The 9,539-nt window shown below is 36.4% G+C and overlaps 1 protein-coding gene across 1 annotated transcript in view; it reads left to right on the top strand.

Annotated features, from left to right (window-relative positions):
• map2 (microtubule-associated protein 2) overlaps window positions 1-9,539 on the top strand; it is an 84,274-nt gene that overhangs the window by 16,276 nt on the left and 58,459 nt on the right. The window lies entirely within an intron of this gene.

Below are 9,539 nucleotides of genomic sequence, written 5' to 3'. Positions count from 1 at the left end.
ATATATATATATATATATATATATATATATGGGTGTGTGTATAGACAAACCGTCAGACTCAGTAACACAATAGATATACTAATTGACAAATGATTATCAGCAATTGCATTACAGTGGAGCCCAGCCAGTCTGGGTTTAGTGTTCTTGGATTTATTTACCTATTCAAAAAGTGAATCAAGTGGCATCAAATGAATGCTTGTAGACATCTAGAAATGGTGAAGGTGACCTGCTGAAGTTCAAACTAAACATCAGGAAGAAAAGAAAGGGGTTTTTAAGTGACATGGCATTTAAACATGACATGATTGTTGGTGCCTATTGGGCCATTTTGGGTATCCCAAAGTCTCCTAATCTTCTGGTATTTATATAACATTTTATAAAACATTTTTCAGGTTTTCAGTGGCCTAAAAAAACGTCACTATCCAGTGAGTGGATTTATGTGAAAGAACATGCCTTTTTGATGTCAGAGTAGAATTTCCAACTGGTGCAAGATCATTGAAGGACGCACAATATGTTAACCCTTGATGAGCAGATTACCACACCAGGTGCTGAAAACCAGAAATGGATTCTACACTTTGCACATGGTCGCAGAAATTGGACAATAACTGCTTGGAGAAACTTTTGAACTCTTGACTTCAGTTTGTCATAAGCAACATGAAAGTATCTATCCAACCTGCCTCATAGCAGCAGTCATATACTGATGTGGGTAACATTTTCTTGGCACATTTTGGATGCCTTAATAACAATCAATCGTTGTTTAAATACCAAAGCTCTCCTCGGGATTGTTGACCTTGTTGATCTTTTTATCACCACAGTGTATCTATCCATTCCAGCAGGATAGATTCCTTTACTAAAAAATGGCCTCCACAATCATCAGATCTGTCATTTGCGATGTCATAATGGTAAACTTGCATCATGAAAGTATAATCAATACTTTTGATGAAACTTTATGATGCTATCATGTAGATATGGACCAAAGTCTGAGCAACATTTCGGTTATGTTGTTAAATATAAGGCAAAAGAATTAAGGTAGATCTGAGAGCAAAAGGCGGCTAAACTCAATTAGCGAGGTCTACCTAATTCAGCGGCTAGTAACTGTATTTAAAGGAACTTGTTTCATAAGATCATTAATGAACATGAATATATTTCACTCTGCAGTGGAATATTTAATCTATTTTTTTTTTACTTGTACGAAGTGCCAGCATGTAGTGGTAGGCGTAATGTTATGGTAACACTAGGAGATGGGATTCGGCCAGAGCCAACACATTTGACCACAATAATTGTAATTTTTACTGAGTCATCAGTTCTACTTTGATTATTAACCTATTAGTGATGGAAAATGAATTCTTAGAAAAAGAAAACATGTTTTGATGACTATTTTTTTAACACATTGGGAACTTGATAGTTCCCCCACAATAAGACCACTTCCCTGAGTCATTCATAAAGTCAAGACCACACTGACTCTTTTGCAATTCTTTGTCCAAACATTAAATTAGATTCTCGAATCTAATGTGAGCAATTTCAGGTATAAGAAAAAATAAAAATTTTAAATTCAGACGTTTTTCCTTCATTTAAACAAATATATCTCTCTCTTAAAATATATTCCTCTAAAAGATTAAGCCTGGATATGTTTGCTACAAATAAAAAAAAATTACATTACTAAATTATCAAAATGACTTTTCAAAAACGTAAAGGAATGCATTTCTTATCGTTCTGAATTATTTTTTAATTTAATAATGTTCAGGCTGTAGAAAAACCTACCCTATGCTCTTTCTCCTTTGGGCTCTTTCATAATTCAGCCCTAGCACAAGCAGAGCTGCCTGGTATGGCTCACTATTTCACTGCTCCCCTGAAAGTTGGCCGTGTGATACTGGTACTTAAACACAATCAGATATCACACTCTATCTGAGGCCATTTGGCCTTGAAGAGAAATCTACAGTATCAGCTACATTTATTGGCACCTGTGGTAAAAATGTGTAAAAAGACATCCTAAAATAAATGTATCTTCTATTGCAGTAGAATATTCTTGGACTGAAAATTTTCTAAAAGATGTTTGGTGGACAAACATGACCTGACAACTTTTCCTGTTAAGAAGTAGATGTTACACAATTTCTTCAGATGATCCAAAGCCCTGGTCCTCTCTTTCGCTCTGTTCTGTTCAGCTCACCATACAGCTTTTCAAGAATTTTTCAAAAGGATGTAGATGGCAATGAAAGAGGCTCATTTTGTATTTGGTAAACTATTTTTGTGCTATGTTTAGAGCATTGAAAGATCCACTAATGACCCATCTCTCACAGCAGATTTGATTTAATCACTAAATATTTCATTTTTTAGTTTATAATGCCATGCATTTTAACCATGTTTCGATAGCATTTGGAACAGAAAAAGGTGCAGTGAATCACCTTAAAAGTGGAAATAAGTTGCTAGCCCACTTTGTTTTAAAAAAGCTCATATACTCAATGTATGTCTCCTAAAGCACTAAAGTAAGCTCCTGAGGTTTACTTTTGTTACAACTGTTTTTTCTGGCATTCTCCTTGACCAACTGGTTTGAGTGTAGATGGGGTCAAATGGTTATGGAGACTTTGTGACCCAAGATGCCACTTCTTGTTGCAGTTGTCTGATAGTGATGTTTAGATAAGCACCCCCTTACAAATGGGCTCACTGATAAATATAAATCCTAATTGAGCTCAGTGGCATGTGGCTAAGAAAATGGGCCTCTTTCTCAATGCAAAATTTATACACCAAAGGAACGATTAAAAACTTTGTTTAAGATGACAATTAGTGTGGCATCTGTTTTTCATTTTATTGAGTTTATTTTATGTTTAACAGGATTTTTTACCCCGTTGAATAAGTACAATAAAAAATAAAGGTTGGATTAAAAAATAAAATAAAAATACTGTTAGATTATGCTAGAGCAATACAAAATTGATGTATCTTAAGGTGTTTCATACACGAGGACCACCAAAAAATGTGATCAGCACTGTAACCTTTGTGCTAATTTCTGCAAAATATTCTCAACACTGTTCAAGTGCTTTAGTACTTTAGGAGTTGATATTTTCCAAGTGGTATTGACAAGAACACTACAGTTCTGGTAGGAAAATGTTTTCCACAGGGTGGAAAACATTTATTAGCATTTATGTTTGAAGACCCTTTTCATTGTGCTTGTGTATATCTTCTCACATCTCTTCTCGTCTTACTTTACTGTTGGTGTAGTTCAAAGTGCATACCAACATATGCAATGCATAACATATTTATCATCTAATCTTTTATTTCTTGTAGTTTTACAAATATTTAATTTCCATTTCATATGCATATTGCTAGACCTATAATGTCAGACTTCAATGAATGTGATCATGAAGTGGTCTAGTTATTTTTACATCTTGAGCATCTTGTGAGGTCTACGGTGCCATGTTATGATAGGATTTAAGCAAGTTAAGTCTTGATGTCTGAAACAAAAAGAAAAATGTGAGTACGCTGTAGTAGTGGTAGTGAATTATCACATACAGTTGGTAGGTTTCACACTTCCAGACTTGAAAACTTTGGAGCATTTGTTGTACCAAAGCACAAACCCCTCTTATCACACACAGCATCTCTTCAGTGGCAACGAAAGCTGAATTCGCCGAATCTCAAACAGTGAACGCTATCACCATGCAAGTTGTTTGCTTGAGTGTTTGCGTTTCTGCGTGAGCACCGAGGGGCATTGTGAGTTTTTATGCAACGTGTTCATCAGTTTCCTTATAACATGCAGTAATTGACCAGTTCTGTTTTTAGAGCGGCCCACGCAAACTCATAAGGAAGCTGTGAAAACGCTGGCTTAGTTGCAAAGAGCACTGCCATCTAAAACCAGGCAGTGCCTTAGAAAGACAGGGCAGGCATTTCATTTGACACTAAATATGGTGTCAGGCTGTGGAGAAATGATGTTGAGAAGAAAAGAAGCGTAAAGAAGCTGAATAAGGTGAGGGCAGGAGGATAAGAGTCAAACAGAGAAGGAAAAAACATCTATTTTTAGATGGATAATGTGTCCTTTATTGTGTGAAGTCTTTTTTACTTTTATTGTCTTCCTCTTATACACAGCCAATTGCAGTTAACAGGAAACAAACTGGTAGAGAAAGTCCTCTCTTATTGGGTGTGAAAATAACTTGTTTTCAAAGGGGATTTTCTTTTTTTTTATCTCTGAGGGGAAATTAAGGGCTTATTTTATTCATATACAGGATTCATACATTAAATACTGGAAATTTGGAAAAATAGAATTGACTATGCTTATATAAACTATGGCTTTGTACAAGCACATAAACAAAAGCTGATATCCATCTTAGAAGTGTTGAGCAATTTATAGACCAATACCAGGTTTGGCCACTAGGGAGCTCAGAACTAATGGCCTTTAGCTTATTTTTCTTTCCATCTTTTATAGTTTTCTTTTTCTTTCTGCTAAACCATTTTTCTTTCCATCCCAATTCTTTGCACCTTCTGTTGGCTGAAGGACAAATTGAAAATCTGATATGAAAATAGGAAAGGTTGTTTAAGAACAAATACAGTTGAGTCTAATTGAAACTCTACTCATGTAAATTAAAAACACACACAGTCAGTATGTTGAGCTGCTGTGAGTTGAAAGTGAGGATAATATGTACATTTATATATTGTGCCACAGAGATATGTGACAGAGAAGTAATCAATCCTATGGCCTGAATTAAAAAAAAACATGTCATGTTATATGCCAGACCACATGTTAAATGTTATCTGGCCCTCTCAGACAATGTAAGAGCACTCTATTAAATCTCCTACACGTTAAATCACAACATCGTCCATCGTCGTCTCCCTCGATCGCCCAGCCCCCTTTCACCTCTGTTAGATCATAGTCTTACAATAATACTCGAGGTCATCCATGCTTGCCCCGTTTTCATGAACAGGTGCCCTAAAATTCAGCCAAACATCTTCAGAGTCCCCCTATTTTCTTCTCCAACTTGCTTCTCACTATTACAGAATTTCAGTAAATAAATAAATGTTACTGAAATGGATATTGAGATAGCATGGTAAGGCAGGTAAAAAAAAAGAAGAAAAAAAAAGGAATTCGGGTTGTTGGGGAGTGATGCTACAAAAAAGCCTTTCCTTTCCCACAATCACAAATGTAAACCTGAACTTTGCTAAAAAATCTACTGAGACTTTTTTTGGGAGCTGTCTGCGTTGGTTGGATGAGAATACAATTCAATTTAAAAACACCTAACACAGGGAAGTCAAATGTTGTTGCAACTCGTCTAAGTTTCTTTAAAGAGCCGTGGTAGATGCTGTTTGATGTGGGCAGGAAGGATCTAGTAGCAGTCTGTATTTCAGCGAATCTGAAGAAGCCTCTAATTGAAGACACTTTGTTGTCATGAGGAGGATGCTCAGGGCTGATCATAATTTCTTTTAAAGAATCCTTCTTTGTACCATCATCTCCAGCGGTTCCTCAGTAGTCCCCAAAACAGAACCAGTCTTCTTAATCAGGTTGTTGAGCCTTTTTAAGTCCCTGACTTTGATGTTGAAACCTTAACAGGTGATGGCAGAAGATGGTTCACGCTCCACAACAGACCTAAAGAAGAAATACACTCTCTTGCAGCAAATTATGAGGGATTTAAGAAGTTTCCACACAATGCCACAAAGCGGTCTGTCACCACTCTGTAATTTTCTTCTTGACCATCTATGTTATATCCAGATGACTTCATTGGCATCAAATTATTTCTGTGGATGACGCGAGTCTGTTTCGTACTGGACATCTGAAGTGTACGGCGCTCCTGTGCTGCTGACCACCTGGTTAGACACATGACCATTCAGTTTCACAAACTGGTCTGTTTGTCATGTGATCATTAATCCAGGTGACTGTTGAGGCCTCCATTTGTGTCTTCTGGAGTATTTGACAAAACAAACAAGGCTGAATTGTTTTAGATGCTATGGAGAAATCAAAGCACATAATCCTCGCAGTGCTGCCTGCTTTTTGTGATTGACCTGTTTAGTAAACATTTCAGATGGGCCCATAATAAAATGGTAGCGTCCTGAACAGTTTTAAATCCAAAAACATTTTAAAGAAAATCTCTGTGAATGTGCAAGTAAACTGAAAATGGGTCCACACCGGATCTGTCAGCAGGATGCTAATCCAAACCAAAAAACAATTCAAGACAGAAATGGTTCCCCTGACCCAAAATCAACTTTGATCCTTCACCACAGGTTTCCAGACCTAACTTCTTCAGAAACCTTATGGACTCAGCTGAAGAAAAAAGACCAGATTAGAGGACTCAGTGGATTGGATGACCTAGACAGTAACAGTTAAATATCTCTTTCTTTGTGTCCTTCAAACTTGAGAAATGTTACCTGTAGACTGTACTGCAAACAAGACTTATAAAAGTACAGCAGTGGCACCAACAATTGTTTCACTCTTGATTTGAATACCATTTATTTCTTAATCTAAGATTTTTGTCTTCCACTGAATAATTATGAAAATGTCAATTAATTTTAACAGGGTTTACTACTCTTTATCAGGTGTACCTACTATTTTCCCTGTGTATATAAGACAAAGATCTGATGGTTTTTTTTTTACACATCAGTGTATCAATATCTGCTAAATTCAGATGTCTATTCAGTGTTTTAACCAGAACTACTAAAGATTTATATATATATATTTTTTTTTACCAAGTATAGCCTGATTTATAGTTTTATGTTCTATAGATCCTTTCAACTCCTAAATGCTGAGTATTTCATCAAACGTTTTTTTTTTTATTTTCCTTTCTGCCGATTCCTGGTGGCAGAAGACCTGCCACAACGCCAGAATGAGGCCGAATGACCTTTAATATTTTTAATGAAGTCTCAAGGGATTGCTGTCAATGTGTTCCCTTTGTCATCTCTTTCATGACGTTGGTGTTAGTACATTATAAGATGTTTCTTTTGAATCATGCCAACATCTATTTAGCTTCAGTGTTGCCTAGCAACATGGATGACACAGACTGTGCTGATAAGTGTCCAAAAGCCTGCTGAGGATTCTGCTGTGAAAGCATCTCTGGAAAGAAGTTTTTTGTTTTTTTTGGACTGCACCTCTTAGTGAATTAAAATATGACGTTTCTCCCTATTTTGTGGAAGTGGCCTTGTAAAATCATCGAGGAAACTGTTGAGCCAGAGGCTGCAAATGTTCACAGTTTTTATTAGCAAAATGTTTTATTCTGAAATAAAATGTTACTGCAATTTTTACTGGTTGAAATTGGGAAAACATGCTCCAATCAAGCAAAATCGAACATAATGTTTAGCAGGGACTGGGCAAGTCTCTCATTTCATCCTCAGAACATCCCCCTATTCCCTTGTAGGCTCTGTGCTACTGTCTGGCTTTTAGCGTGTTGGGAAATTATAGTTATTTCACAGCTGGAGCACCAGAGTTGCCTCACAACCTCTTGTTAAAGACACAGTAAATTTGGGGCTCCCTTTCGTGAAGAAAGCAAACGAGACATATATCACACACCCTGCTGCTATAGTAGCCCACAGAAAACCACCACAGCCTCTGTTTAAGAGCTAATGCTTAGTATTAAATTGTCTGCTGGGATTACTTCATTTATATTTCACATATTCCATCTTATCAAACTCAAATTTTTGAACTTGAGTGCAAGAAGTGAAAATGAATAAAACCTTATTGAACGTAATGAAGCACATTTACGCAAAGAGCTACCAAAGCAAGGTTAACAAGGTAGAGGGAGTCAAAGCAGCATTACAAATCCATGTAAAAGTGATGTCATCAGTGTGTCGGTGCCGGTTAGGACTGCCACTTATCAAGTGACATGAAGGATGCCTACGAGGGTTGGGCCTGTTTGTTTTTCCCGTTGGCATGACAATTACCATGTCCCAAGTGATGCATCCTCTGTTTAATATGACTGATTTCTTGGTCTCAAGCAAATATTATGATTCACATTTAATATTTGAAGTGATTGATTGCCAACGATAAAGGTTGTATTCAAGATAACTCAGAAAGACGGATCATCCTACAGTGATTTAAAAAAGAACACACTGTTTTTGAACTAAGGGCAAGTTCATATTTTTTGTCATCTGTGTATACCCCAGTGCTGGTTGTGTTGTTTGCATAAAAATATGCTTTTAATGTAAAAAAATAAATAAACAAATCTGAGCCCATAGATGGGTTCAGCCACTATGTTAGTTTGGAATCCAATTCCAGTCAAGTTGCATTTGATCTGATAAAGAATAGCTCTTGTTTTTAACAGAACAACAGGCAGAAAACGGTGGAGGGCAACCTATCGATTTCTTGAGAGAGAGGTGACCGTTGAGGTTAATGCAGGTGCAGGAAGAGGGTCTGCCACCAGTTCAGCACAGCTTTCTGTTAGCCATTGTACTACATGATTAATCCAGAGTATTGACATATCCCCATTGGCCTGGTATCAATATCTTAATTCCTTAACTGGAAGAGATGCCACTAAAGCGCCTTCCATACATACATTTAGTGTACATCTTGGAAAAGAACACCAAAACAAATTTTGGAGACATTTTGCTATACCTTGCATAAATTATTTTTAATAAAAGTGAAAAAAAAAAACAAAAAAAAAAAACATAGAAAATGAGACCCTAATATGATCCTCGGGTATTTGGGTTTTGGTTTCCTTTGCGGTTTCATTTCCTTGTTTATTTCATCAATTCTTATTGTTTCATGATGATTCTTGCCGTTATTGTTACAAATGTCCTGCCATACCATTTAATTCCTATCTGTCTAGTTTCTTCTTGTTTGTTGTACATTGGAATTTATTTCCTTATTATTTTACCTTTTTGGTTTGAGCTGTTATTCTGCCTTATTGCTACTTGCATTTGAATCTTAGTTTACCTTGACCATTGCTTTCAGCTTAATTTAGTTTTAGTATGTCTAGTTGCATAAACTATGCCCCTGGCTAATTTTTTATTATAACCTTCTAAACTGCCTTTTTCAAATGAATGTCTGTCCCTCGGACCTGCTTCTTCAGCTCACTTCTTGTCTCATATTTGTATTGCAAAATTCTGTGCAGGACACCCTTAAACTAATATTTGGTTCTCTTGATTTAACACATGCCATCTGTTATTGCAAGATTTATTTTATATTTGCTTATTTACAGTCTTCAGTTTGGACAGAGGAGAAGAAGGAAAACAAAATATAAAATGAAAATATCAGACACTGGTGAAACAAGTCGAGGAGGCTGCAAAGATGTAGTTCAATGAGGACAGATTTCCAGTTCATCACAGCAATAATATTAGGAATTCTCCATATATCTGACACTTAAACTTAAGAAAAACAGTATCAAGCTAGTGAAACATGCTATTTGAGTAGAAATGCTTAGCCTAACTTGAAAAAATGAGTGAAATGGTCGCTTTGTGGTGGTTTCTGATATTCAGACTGTTTAGATTTGTGATATCCCTCTTGCCTCTACAGTGAACCACAGCCTTCGTTTTCCATTAAATCTGACCAATGGGAGTTAAACTAAAGCCACTTATATTGTATCTGCTCTCATCTTCAGCTGTGTGTTTTTATAAATGAAGCATGTCGTTCTCATACT

Source organism: Poecilia formosa, unplaced genomic scaffold (assembly GCF_000485575.1).
Source record: "Poecilia formosa unplaced genomic scaffold, Poecilia_formosa-5.1.2 Scaffold84, whole genome shotgun sequence".
Classification (NCBI taxonomy): domain Eukaryota; kingdom Metazoa; phylum Chordata; class Actinopteri; order Cyprinodontiformes; family Poeciliidae; genus Poecilia; species Poecilia formosa.
The sequence above is the reverse complement of the archived record's forward strand: the minus strand, read 5'-3'. Positions and strand labels throughout refer to the sequence as shown.